Source organism: Cibotium barometz, chromosome 13 (genome assembly GCF_041138505.1).
Source record: "Cibotium barometz isolate CiBa-2024 chromosome 13, ASM4113850v1, whole genome shotgun sequence".
Taxonomy (NCBI): Eukaryota; Viridiplantae; Streptophyta; class Polypodiopsida; order Cyatheales; family Cibotiaceae; genus Cibotium; species Cibotium barometz.
Genome location: NC_141058.1, coordinates 7,283,066 through 7,297,261, shown reverse-complemented (window position 1 = coordinate 7,297,261; position 14,196 = coordinate 7,283,066).

Below are 14,196 nucleotides of genomic sequence, written 5' to 3'. Positions count from 1 at the left end.
TTGGCATGAGAGACATTGCTTCAAGTACCGAAGGACATCATTTTTCAAGCCTGCCAATGAAAGCTCCTTCGTACGGCATTTAATGTTTTTGCATAGCCTGGGTGTCCTGCAGAGCAGGACTATCATGAGCTTCATGGAGGATTAGTTTCTTTAAAGCAGGATCCTTGGGGATACATAGCCTGTGATTGAAGTAGAGGCTTCCTTCGTGAGTGGAGTATCCCTTGATTAGATTCTTCTCTTTCTCTGAGTTTCCCCCTTCTTCTATTAACTTCATTATCCTCTGATAATCTGGATCATGAGATGAGACTTCTTTCACCTTGACCAGTATGGGATTATTTGGCATTGAAATTGCACTCATGAAAGATTTGCGGCTAAGTGCATCTGCTACCACATTATCTTTCCCATGGCAGAATTTGATGTCGAAGTCATATTCTTGTAGAATTTCAACCCATCTCCTTTGCCGCATGTTGAGGTTAGGCTGGGTGAAGATCCACTTTAGACTTTTGTGGTCAGTTTACAAGCTGGAATTTGCCCCCCAAGAGATAACGTCTCCATAATTTGAGGCAATGAACAACTGCTAAGAGCTCCAAATCATGGGTGGCATAATTTGCTTCATATTGCTTCAGCTTGCGGGAAGTATAAGCGATTGGTCTTCCTTCTTGGCATAAGGCACCACCAAGTGCTAGACTACTAGCATCAGTAAACCACTTCAAATTCCTTGGCAAAATCAGGAAGTTTCAGAACTGGGGCATCTTGAGCTGATCAAAACTGTTTTGATGGATTGGCAACCACACTATTTTGCAATCCTTCTTAAGAAGATCCGTTAAAGGTGCAGCTACCAAGGCATAATCTTTGATAAGAATCCTATACCATCCCGTGATTCCCAAAAACCCACGAACTTCACGAACTGATTTAGGGAGGTGGCCACTCCAGAATATCCTTGACCTTGGCGGGGTCTACTGAAATGCCATCTTTGGAGACGATGAATCCAAGATACTCAATTTGATGAGTAAAGCAGGTACATTTGCTCTTCTTGGCATAGAGTTTGTGTTTGCACAACAATTGCAGTCTTATTTTCCATCAAGGGAAATTCCTAAGCTTGACTATGACATAAGGATAGAGCGGTCCACATAGGTGAAATATGGGGGTTCCGCTGTAGTTTCTAAGACTCTAAAAACTGATGGTAAGGGTGGTAGACTCTGGATTGGGGTAGGTCCCAACACAGCTACTCTATCAGCAGGTAAGATCTGCATCACTTGGTCATACACCCAGCGATCCTGAGGTATGCGAATCCCATCTATAGTCATAGAGGTGTCGGCCCTAGGGGTACCAACAAACCAAAATAAACGGAACATCTTCAACTTTTCAATCCAATGAATCCGCTTTAGGTCGGTGGTAAGGTTCCCAATTCGATCTGCTTGGATGAAGAAATATCTCGGCCCACGACTCCAGAAATCTCTACCCCATCCTCTTTCAATACGAGAGAAATGAGGGAGAGACATCTTCTCTAGTATCTGCACCATGGTGTCAGGGAACTCGAAATTTGAGGAGTGACTAGCAGTCTCGAAGATGCATTGGAAAACTAGAAACTTCGAGTAGGCATCTTCCTCTTCCTACAATCATTCAAACATCAATTCAACTTGTTTGTTTTAGTAGGATGTTTTTATTAATTAGCGTTATGTTAGGTAAAACATTCATTGCAAAACAATCCTTAAATGGCAATTCCTAGGAGCTAAGATCGACTTTGATACCAATTGTTAGGTTCCCCCCTTCTAAAATAGGAGAAACACTTAAGATAGTCCACACTGTCTTAACTTGGAGAAAATTTTCTATTTATCGACACCTTGACCATGTAGAGATTCAAGGATACGATTCATAGGTAAGACCTAGTCTTATCCCGTAGGGGAAGCGTGATCTTCTAAAAGTCAAATCACCATAGGGTAATTTATCATAAATTGGGCAACTACTAGACTTGATTTCTAGAGGCAACGCTTTTTTCCTCATCTATGCAAGGCACATCCCCACTGACCTAGTCTTCTAGAATAGAATTGCCCCCAAGAACCTAATTATCTAGCAAAGGGCTTTCACTTAATATGTTGGAAAGCTACCTGACTAATCGGGACCACCCGTCCGTAGGATGGTGCCATCGGGGCATTCCATCCTCCCACTTTCCACCCTACTCACGCGTCAATTTGTTTTCTAATTAATCCTACCACACTGTTTGACATAAATAAACATGTTCCTTAATTAAGGCCCTTTTCACAAGGTTTGTTAAAACAGCCTTTTTACACAATACAATCATGCCAAAGACAAGATATATCTATAAAAAGTTTAAACATGAATCGATTCCATACAAGCCAAACCGGCTCTCTTATTCTTTTCCTTTATTCTGCGGATGATCTAGAATTCGGCCTTCCAGCCTCTACATGCTGGGCAAATCCTTACGGGACCATACACCTCATCGTCGACCCGCTGCGCTGGCAAGGACTCAAGCCGGCCTGTCGCCCTCTCAGGCTCCATCGCTCGATCCTCCTGCCCCTCATAGGGATGTCTGCACACTAGGGTAGGCTTATTCACCGCACTAGCTTGGGCCCTCAGAACTAGGCAGCATCATAATCTCTTGCCTCAATCGGCGAACCTTATTCTCCCAATGGTATGAGGGATACCTTGGGCCATTCCCGGGCTTTGCTAACGACGCTGCCCGGCTACACAAGCACGGAACGGAGTTAGCGTTGAAGCTAGGAAAAACTTGCACTCTTTAAAGATAACAATTTCAATGCAATTTATTGAATACAGCATCACACAATTCGTAACTTCACACAATTTTATGTCATTATTTTAAAAGGAAAAGATACACATTTATTAGCACTAATATATAAAAAAACTCTTCTTTAAAATATAACCAAGCTAACCTGGCCACCATTTCCTTGAGGAGCTTGAAAAGGAAGGGTCGGAGCCACATCGGGAGCAACTTCCCTAATCTCGTTGTAGTTGTGTGCTCCTCTCGAGGCAATATTCTGACATTTTTGGGATGGGGCCATCTTGGATGGCTTCTTGTAGGGCTCGTTGTCGCGGTCGAAACGCTTCAATCGAATCTCAATTCTGAGATCGTTTACTCACCGTATGAGCAAAAGACTATAGCGCATGAACCCTTTCTTAAGGCAAAAGCCTCTTATTAAAGTCTACGCAAATGGGGGGGATTTGTGAGATGTCCTTTTTAGACAAAAACGTTTGCTAAAGGGGAGAAGGGCTAAGGGCTGCTGTAAGTCTATTGACACGGGGGGAAGGGGGGGGGAAGAGTTAAGGACACTACCTGAAGGGGATGGAGGAAAATTGCCTTATCTGAAAAGAGGCAAATGAGGGGGTGTGAGAGGGGTGGCTACAAGGGGCGGCTGTACTATAGCAAGTACACTACATAGGGACAGACGACGGTACGGAAGGCGGTACAACAGGGCATACGCTGCGCAGAAATGCGTGTTGCCTGTGGAGCACCCCGAGGGTTTACATAGCTATGGGGTACGGGTATGGGCGCTGTGCAAAGCAAGGACGAAAGGATGGTGTACCAGCAAAGGCTATGGATCAGTGGCCTGCATGGGTCTAGGGGAAAGGTACGGTGTCGGTTATCAGGGAAAGGAGGGATACGCATGTACCGTATCTGGTCTGGGGCAGCATGGGTGTCCACGTAGGGGTATGTGTGGACCACACAGTGGGCGGCCATCCTTTGGTTCTTGTGCGGCCATCGTACGGGCACCCTGGTAAGTGTGTACGGTCCAAATTTTGAGATGGGGTCTCCAAATTTGGGACGCCCGCCTGGATTTGCGTGCCGGACACCGCCTTGGGGGGGGGGGGGGGGTTTTTTTTGTCCGTCGCTCGCGGGAGGTTTTCTTGGTCGTTGGGGTTCAGACCGTTCATCAATCGGACGCCTGGTCGTGCATTTATTAAGGTTTAAAGGTCGTCGCTTTTTAACTAAAATGACTGAAATTTGCATATAAGCTTGATCCGGTGTCCGTTTTGGATGCTGTAAAATCCTATATTAGGGTAAAATCGCATGCAGATTCCAAATTTGGCTCAAAATTTAAAGATTCTAAGTAGAAATGACTCAAATAATAAAATCATTGATTTTTATACTATAAAAACTCATAAATTTATCTATTACATGAACATTTCTTTATTAGTGAAGATGGGTATGTTACATCCCATGTCTTAGACTCCATGTAAATCTTGTCTACATGTCTCTAGACTCCATGTAATAACAGGTCTCCTCGCCCTCCCTTCTTTTCATTGGTATTAGAGCGTTGCTCTTATCCAACAATGGAAATTTAATTTTTTATTTGCCCTGATTTTTACCCATTCTAGGTTGAAAATTTTCAAATCCTAATTTCTCTTAGCAGCTATAGTTAGGTCTGAATCTATACATAATTAAGCTTAAAGTAATGGATATGGTGGTCATAATTTTGGGACAGAGTTTGTCATGTACATTTTGGAGAGATTTGGACCAAATTTAGGGTAGCTTTGAGTGGCTGGACATAGTTTGGTATGCTGTGGACAAATCTTGAAGGTGTGAACATGCACTTCTTTCCCAAAATTCATCCTCACGTTTGGTTCACTATGGGAAAAACTTGGAGGTGTGGACCTGTAGTTCTTCTTTACCAAAATTCCTATTCACGTTTTTGAAAAATGGAGACTTTGGAGTAAGCAATCAACACCATTGAAGCTTGAAGGGGATGGAGTTGTGGGACACAAGATCCGTGAAAAATGGGCCATTTTTCATGTGTCGACTACTCACAAACTAGCTGCCTTGCTCCATGGTGATTCTTCAAGCACTAATGCTCTATAATACCCATTGCAAGTGTCTTAAGCCTCTATTAATGCATATTATGCTCCTAATTCTCCATGCGTTATATGATATGCATGATCTCTATGCCACGCCTACAAAACGAGAAGTGACGGCCTATTTTAGGGTTTTTGGATGCATTTTCATGCAAATGTGGTTCCCATTTTGTTGATCTCATAAAGATGGGGTAGCCTAGGCTCTCCATAGCCTTGCATAAGCCATGGTTTAGGCAACTATCAAGGTGTCTTAGAGTTCTTGAAAAGCCTGTTTTGGTGGTGATTCAAAGAAGCTATCCTCGCGAAGGGAGTGATCATCAAGCTTAATAGGGGATTAATCAAGATTCAATAAAGTTTCTTGATGACCTTTTGCGAGTTCCTGGACATGTTTAAAGGCTTCTTGGTGATGTATACAAAGTGGCCATGTCCAGAAGGGTAATAAATAAGCTCTACTCTGGTTGAATCAAAGTTTGTTTTTGTGGTTTCCTTGGATCTTGTTGGATTTTCTTGGTGTTCATGAGTTCACATGAGAGGGTACCTTTAGTGCTAGGTGGAGATACCAAAGGGGAGTGCATCTTGAGCCTTTCATGCCATGAGTGCTTTGGTAAAGTGGTACAAAAGGGGATTAGGTACCTAGAGTAAAGAATTGGCCCCAACTCTTATCTTGGGTAATAGGATGGGAGGCTTGGCCAAGAGATCAGTAAGCACAAATGTCTTCTCTGACATACGTACATATCATTCCCGATACTTGACAAATATAGTTGATGAACAATTGGTACAAGGGCTGGACTTTGTTTTGGATACATCGGACACACTACTGATTTGAGATTTCGTTGCAAATACAAAGGAGGCAATGCCAAATTTTTTGTAAAATTCATGTATGATACTTATGGATTGAGTTTGCGATGTTCACATACATCTTTAAGGTGTTTGGATAACACTTTTGATGCATTGAAACATTGGAAAATACAAATTAGGTTGCATTATGTGAATTTTGGTACACTTTGACTATGCTTTATAGAATTACAAAACCCTAATTTAGTGAGAAAGGGGTGGGCCTATTTTTTGGGTGTTGCATAGCCTTATAGTACTCTCTAAGGGCTATGTCTAGAGTCATCAAACTCTTAATTCTGATATCATTTGCATACTTAACCGACAAAAGTTCACTGCTGCAACTAGAAGGTGGGCCAAGTAAAAAACATGGTATTTTTGGGATTTGAGCATGTAACTTCCTAATAAACCAAAGATCATTTGGTTTTTTGATGTCACATTGACTTGGTCAAATGACAATGGTTATGACCAGACAAAGAAGTTAAAATAGGGGATAGTTTCTCGGTAAACTTGGTCAAAGGGTATGCATGGATGCATAGTGCTTGTCTTAAAACCATTCCATTAGTCCATAGTTTTGTCAAATTTGGACACTGATTGGTCAAGTTATGGTAATTTTGTCCTACGGTTGAGTCTTCCCAAAAAGTTAAAAAATAGAGGCATATGGGCCACTGACTGAAATATAATGGAGCACATAGTTGGAAAATAGATGGTAAGAGCTTTCCAAGAAGTCAGTTCACTCGAGTTTGACATTTCTATCATCTGGGAGTACTGTTTGGAAGTTATGGAAGATTTTAATAGTGAGGATGATAGCTATTATGAGGACAAAGATTGCTATAGCATGGACAATGGATGGTGTACCGATGATGAAGAAGATTGTATTCATTTCAATATTCAGGATTACACTTCTAATGATGATAGTTACAATCTTGAAGACTCTACATGCATAAAAGGTAACAATGAAGATGTGCACTATGCTTATGACTCTCAAGGGCATGCGGAAGATGTGGATTTTGATAGTCTTCCTCGTGATTCTCAAGAGCATATGGAAGATGAGGATTTTGATGACTATGCTTATGATGAGAATGGTATCTATGCTTCTTGTTACGAGGTCACGTATGGCAATGGGGATTGGGTTAATGAAAGTGAAAATGAATCTCAACTCAAAACCTATGACAGTAACAATAGAAGTGATCTTGTGGACACATTTGACGAGGATGACGATGAAGAGGAAGATGATAGGCTTGATGTAATGCAAGGAAGAGGAAATTTATTTTATGCAATGAAAGTAAAAGGCAATGATGCTTTTATCAATAATAAAAACACTCAAGTTGAACCTTCTCAAGTTTTCATCATTCGAGACTTTGTGGAGACAAAATAGTCTAGACAACGTGGTATTTTGGTGCAAAGGCAAGAGGTTATGAAAATACATACCAAGGGCAATGAAAGGGGATGATATGACAAGATATATGATGTTGTATGTTTCCAAATTGCCAAAGACTATTTGAAGAGGGATGAGTACATGGCGCCTACAAGTAGGAAATATGTGGTTCAAGCATGGTGAACCATTCTTCTAAGCTTTGTTTTCATTCAATATAACTTAAGGAATGGCTTCACATTTGGAAGGCCTATGTCTATCTGTTTCCTTCTTGTGGAGATAAAGGCAAGGTGAATAAAGTGACTTCACATTTCATGGACAAAGCTAGATCTTGGTGGTTTACAAGCAGTGTCCAAACGTGTGGTGTTGGGAGAGTTTAGCCTATGATGACATGAAAAGATTTATGAATTTACATGATAAAATGACATTTGGAGTAAGATACATGACACTTCTATATGAGGAGTCTTTTTCTAGATATGCTGAGGAGTATTGATATCTTTCTTTCTTTATATCGAACATCAAGGAGAAGGTGCAAAACTAGTCAAAGGTTTCATGCATGTTGTCTTATGCATTATGGAGAGTGATGATATTATCCGAGATGATGAGATCTTGGTGTCGGTGGGACTTTTCCATAAGCCAACTTTATCTTTTATTGGGTGGATCTACAAGGAGTTTACTTCAGCCCATATCTTTAATTGGGAGCCTCTCTTATGAGAACACTACAAGTGCAATCAAGATTCTGAATTCGGGTATGGATCTGGTTGATTGACCTTGCTGGTCCTCAACGGATGAGTCCATGGCTCTTTTATATGGATTTGTTGGTTGATCTTGTTGATCTTCAACGGAGATTCCATCTGGATATTTTTATGTGATTATATTGTCTAGTACTATGAGCTAGGAACTATTGAAAAGGCCCTTGAGTGAATAGGTGGTGAAGCGTTCTGGTTGCCAACAATGATGTCATAGGCACACCGATGAAGGAATGAATTGGAAATTAGGATTCAACTGGATAATTAGAGGATTATGATCAGTAACACTATGGTTTCATTAAATGATTGTTGAATCTGTGAAAAAGGCAAGTTCATAGTGGGTGTGTAAGTGGTGTGACTAGTTTTATGTTTGCATGAATATCTGGCTAGGGGACCTGGGAACTCTTTTCCCTGGTACCCGGGATAAAACCTAACCAAATTTCTAATCGGATCCCATCACTACAGTGGTTGGGCGGTTGGCTAACCCATGGGACTATAGGCTGGACTGATGGATCCATAAATTGAGACTTAAATTCTGTATAGTATGATAGATAAGGTAAATCCTGGATAAAAATTGTTCTATGGAAAAGAATCAACGGCTCTACCTCTCAATGAGGAAAAAAGCGTTGGTCTCTATGATCCAAGTACAATCTTTTCCCTAATCGGACTATGGGACTTACGAGTTCGGTCAGATCAGTTCAGTTAGTTCAGGCTTTTGACTACGCCTGGAGGAATCGCCCGTGCTTTCCGAGCAAGGGAAGTTTTTTCGAGTTCGGTTTTGGAAGAACCGATGGATTAGTCTCTTGTCTGGATATCCGTGGGTGAGGCCCCGAGTTTGGGACCTTGCCCCGCGTAAGAAGTGCTACTTCCATTGCTAGCAACCCCAAATTTGTTGTGCAGTGGGGTCAGGGATCTTACAGCTGGTATTAGAGCAAATTGGCTAATGAGGATCAATCGAGAAGCCAAAAATGTCAAAAATTTATGAAGAAGCAATAAAGGATTGTAATTGTGTGATAAAATTCATACAAATCGATATTCAAACTGAAATTCGTAAATTGGTAATTGGGTCTCCAGATGGAAGTACCACAATTGTATGGAATCCCTTACTTGCTTGAGGCCTAGACATGATGGTATTTACCTTATAGTTCCAAGGACCGTGACTACCCGTATATATCGAGGGTATAACTGCAGCTCTTTACTGGTAGTATAAACGAGTAAATCTAAGATCTTGAAATTATAAGCTAAAATGCTGTCCAAATGATGAATTCGAATGTGGTTGATATGATTTTAAAAATTTGGTTGAGAACTGATGAGTTGAATTGGATTCTAATTGAAAAATAATGATTCTTGAATTTTGATTGAAATGTATTAAACTGAGCAAAACCACAATGAGGATGAATGGGACGAGTGATGATGTTCGGAGCTAGAATGACGTTAATGACTTTAGCAAATCACTATGAGATTAGTGGATTGTGCTGTGGCAGATTGCTGCTGCTGTTAACACTTAACCCAGTGGATCAAGTTAAGAGGTGTCAAATTAAAAATTTCTAAAATTGAAAATTTCCATGAAGGACAGTTCAGATAGAAATTTTGGTCTAATGGACCATTATTGTGATAAGGGTGTGAATGTTATGATCTGAGTGAATTGTTATCTAATGATGAGTTTTATATAAGGGATCTTTATCCCAAGATTCTGTTACGTTCTCCAGACTATAAGGAACCCGAGAATCAGTTGGATCTTAAGGAAATGAATTGTCCTCTAATGTTGCGAGATGAGGACATCTCGCGTTCTTTAAGTGGGGTAGGATGTAAGATTCCTCCCTCCGGCTTTTGAGGTGTGCAGGTGTAAGAATCTCCCCTTCTGATCTTATAGTTATTCCCCTCTCTGAAATTAAATAAAGATCCTGTTTTGGCCTAGAGAGAGAAAATATTCTAGAGAGAGATTATTCAATTTTTAGATATTTTTAGATGGAAAAATATCTCTTCTTATTAAAATAAATTTCCTCAAAACAAAAGTTCAAAAAGATTTTCAGAAGGTGCATTAGAAATCAATTATAATCTATTCAAAAGGCCTTATCCTAAGAGTCCAGATTCTCAAAAAAATTAGATTAAGGTTCTGAGGGGCCAATTAGATTAATCCAAATGTAGGGAGGAGATAAATGGAAGAATAAAAGAAAATCTCCCAAAAATGAGTAAATACTCACATAAGATGAAGAGTTGACTAAGGACAAGGATATTAGTTAAAAAATAAGAGATATTTAGAGAAATGATGCATTTTTGACACCTCAGTGTGGGGGAATTCCCCTCATGAAGGAGGCGCCTATTTCACATGTGTGGTTGAGTTTTAAACTCACAAATAATGAGATATTTTCATCTCTCCTCTCTCCTGCTTCAACTAGATCCAAAAAGTAAGCTAAACTGACCTAAAAATGGTCAAAATTTGACCAAACTGATTTGGAAAATTCTAGAATCAGTTTGCTTGGTTAGAGGCTCACTTTTTCCTATAAATGAAGCCTCCCTCTTTGTAAATGGATAATAGTGTTTTATGCACTATTACTCTACTTCTCCCCAGAGTCAAAAACTATGAATTTATTAATAATTCATTAGTTTTTGACCATTCCCTCTTCTCAAGAATTGGTGGCCACTCTTGTTGCAAACAAGAGTAGATCCCTCAAACCATCAAGCCAAAGGAAAGCTCCTAGAAATTCATGTAAGCTAGAAATCCTACTTTTTCTTATTCCTTTTAATGGTTTTCTAATTTTTGTTTTGTTTTAAAATGTAAAATGATGCTATGCCTTACTGGAAAGGCATTCCCCCTCTCTTCTTCTTAAATTCAGCCTTTCTTTATCCTAGATAAGTAATCTAATTGTTGGAATTAAACTTTTCATATTGTTTCTCTTTTAAAAGTGGAATTTGATTAGTTTAGAATGCTTTAAACCATTTGGGGATAATTTTTAAGTAACTTAAGAATAGGAAAATTTAAAAAATGGTCAGCCATACAAAGGAGGTTATGGCAAAATTTTCTTAAATTTTGTGAAATAAGTTTTATCTTTTATTATTCAAAAAGAGTAATCCCCATCGTTTGTGTATTCTAGAAGTGTTATTTTCATTCTATGCATAGTAGAAATATTTTTATTATAAAAGTGTTATTTATATTGAAATTAAATTCTATGCATAGAAAGATGTATAAAGAATTTATTTTTATTTCAAAAGAGTTATTCTCATCAATTTTGATTTTATGCATAGAAAGATGCAAAAAGAATTTATTTTTATTTCAAAAGAGTTATTCTCATCAATTTTGATTCTATGCATAGAAAGATGCATAAAGAATTTATTTTTTTATTTCAAAAGAGTTATTCTCAACAATTTTGATTTTATGCATAGAAAGATGCATAGAGAATTTATTTTTATTTCAAAAGAGTTGTTCTCATCAATTTTGATTTTATGCATAGAAAGATGCATAAAGAATTTATTCTTATTTCAAAAGAGCTATTCTCATCAATTTTGATTTTATGCATAGAAAGATGCATAAAGGAATTTATTTTTATTTTATTTCAAAGGTGTTATTTTCCTTAAAATTGAATTTATGCATAAATAGATGTATAAAGGGATTTTTATAAAATTGTTATTCCCACTGAAGTTGATTTTTATAAAAGAATGAATGGATGGATAGATGTGATGTGAATCAGATAAATGTGAATGAATAGATGGATAGATGTGATGTGAATCAGATAAATCTGAATGAATGGATGGATAGATGTGATGTGAATCAGATAAATGTGAATGAATGGATGGATAGATGTGATGTGAATCAGATAAATGTGAATGAATGGATGGATGGATGTGGATGTATGTGAAGAATAGAAGTGGATGTATGTGAAAGAATGAATGTGGATGTGTGTATGTGAAAGGATGGATGTGGATAATGTGAAGAATAGAAGTGGATGTATGTGAAGAGTAGAAGTGGATGTATGTGAAAGAATGGATGTGGATGTATGTGAAAGGATAGATGTGGATGTGTATGTGATAAGTATGGATGTGGATGTATGTGAAAGGATAGATGTGGATGTGTATGTGATAAGTATGGATGTGGATGTATGTGGAAGAATACATGTGGATGTAAATGTGATGGATATGAACGAGAATTGAGGCGATGAGATGTGATGTAAATTGGATAGATATGAATGATAAGGGATGTGAATGAATGGGATAGCATGTGAATCAGGATGTAAACATGTGAATCGGGATGTGAATGAATGTGATAGAATGTGAATTAGGATGTAAGCATGTGAATCGGGATGTGAATGAATGATATAGGATGTGAATGAATGTGTTAGCACATGAATCGGGATGTGAATGAATGATAAGGGATGTGATGTGATGTAAATCGAGATGTGAATGAACGATAAGTGGTGAAGTGATGAGATGTATGGGTAGATGCAAGTGGATGAGACCCAAGAGGATAAATGAGGAAGTAAGTGATGAGATAGAAAAAGATGTGATTGATGAGAATGGGAATACTTATGAAATGAATGTGGATTGATGTGGATTGATGTGTGGGTAATGTGGATTGATGTGGATGGATGTATGGATGATGTGGATTGATGTGGATGATGTGAATGGATGTGTGGATAATGTGGATTGATGTGGATGGATGTATGGATAATGTAGACTGACGTGTGGATTCATGTGGATGGATGTATGGAAGATATGGATGGATGTGTGGATAATGTGGATTGATGTGGATGGATGTATGGATGATGTGGATTGATGTGGATGGATGTATGGATGATGTGGATTGATGTGGATTGATGTGGATGGATGTATGGATGATGTGGATTGATGTGGATGATGTGGATGGATGTATTGATGATGTGGATTGATATGTGGATGATGCGATTGGATGTGATTTGATGTGGGAATGATGTGATGTAATAGGGATCGATGAAGAAAATAAAATTGTGGTAAGATGAGAAAAGATGGAGACTAATGTGAAAGGATGCGGAGTAATGAGAAAAGATGGAAATATTGTTGGAACTGTATTTCTATGTGAAATCTGTTTTTAAATGAATGTTTTATGTCAAGAATGCTAGGAAAGCATTTTGACCGTCTTGTGATTGAGGTCGTGGGAGACCTATCTGTTAAAGTTGCAACTTCTAAAACGGAGAGTCAACGGAGGACATCTCGCGTAGCAAGGTTGGCCGAGGTCTTGACCAGCCTCAGTTTGATTTAAATGGTGAGCTTGCGGTACAGTGGATGAGGGACCAAGGAAGCAGTCTATGAGTGAAGCGCTAGGTGACCTACAAAGGATCCTAGAGGGTGCTGACCATACAGTGCTCGGGCTCTGGGTCGCCGAAGATACCCACAAGTACGTCGGGGAAGGTATTGGAACAAGGAGTAAGAGTTGTTTTCTGAATTCGGGTATGGATCTGGTTGATTGACCTTGCTGGTCCTCAACGGATGAGTCCATAGCTCTTTTATATGTATCTGTTGGTTGATCTTGCTGATCTTCAATGGAGATTCTATTTGGATATTTTTATGTGATTATATTGTCGGGTACTATGAGCTAGGAACTATTGAAAAGGCCCCTGAGTGAACAGGTGGTGAAGCGTTCTGGTTGCCAATGATGCCATAGGTACATTGATGAAGGAATGAATTGGAAACTAGGATTCAATTGGATAATTAGAGGATTATGATCAGTAACACAATGGTTTCATTAAATGATTGTTTTAAAGATTGTTGAATCTGTGAAAAAGGCAAGCTCATATTGGGTGTGTAAGTTATTAAGGGACTAAGGTTATGTAGAAGGGGAAGAGAAGGGTGTGAGTGTGAATGGACTTAAGGTCCACTAGCTCACCTATTTAAAGGTGGAGCTATGAGGCATTTTGTATTGAGCAAGGCCTAGTTGTATTCATAAACAACTTAATAAGCAAGATATTGTTCTTGTATTTTGTGAGTTCTTTTGCTCCACACACTTGATCTAGCATGAGCACCACGTTTTCTCAACATGGTATCTAGAGCCTAGGTTGATTAGGACTCTTGTGGTATAGATTAGGTCATTTTTTACTTCATTTTCTTATCTCTTCACTTGTGGAACTCAACCCCCTGGCAGTGGAGGAGCTCTACCAGCTTGTAGAGGCCTCATCTTGAGGAGATCCCAACATGGGAGATGGAGAGCAGGTCCAGGCGCTTCCATTCGTATGGCAAATTCGCTGATTCAACCTCTCCACGCGGCGGCATTCTCTCTGTTGCAGCCCGGCACCGTTTTTCTGCTGTAGTGCTGGTCGTACAGCCATATGCCGGCTGTAGTCCACTATCATTAGCCATGGGACTTGAGGGCTTTGGTAGCCCACTCTCTGAGGACTTGAGGTAGCCCACTCTCTGAGGACTCCACATCTCAAATTTGAGCTC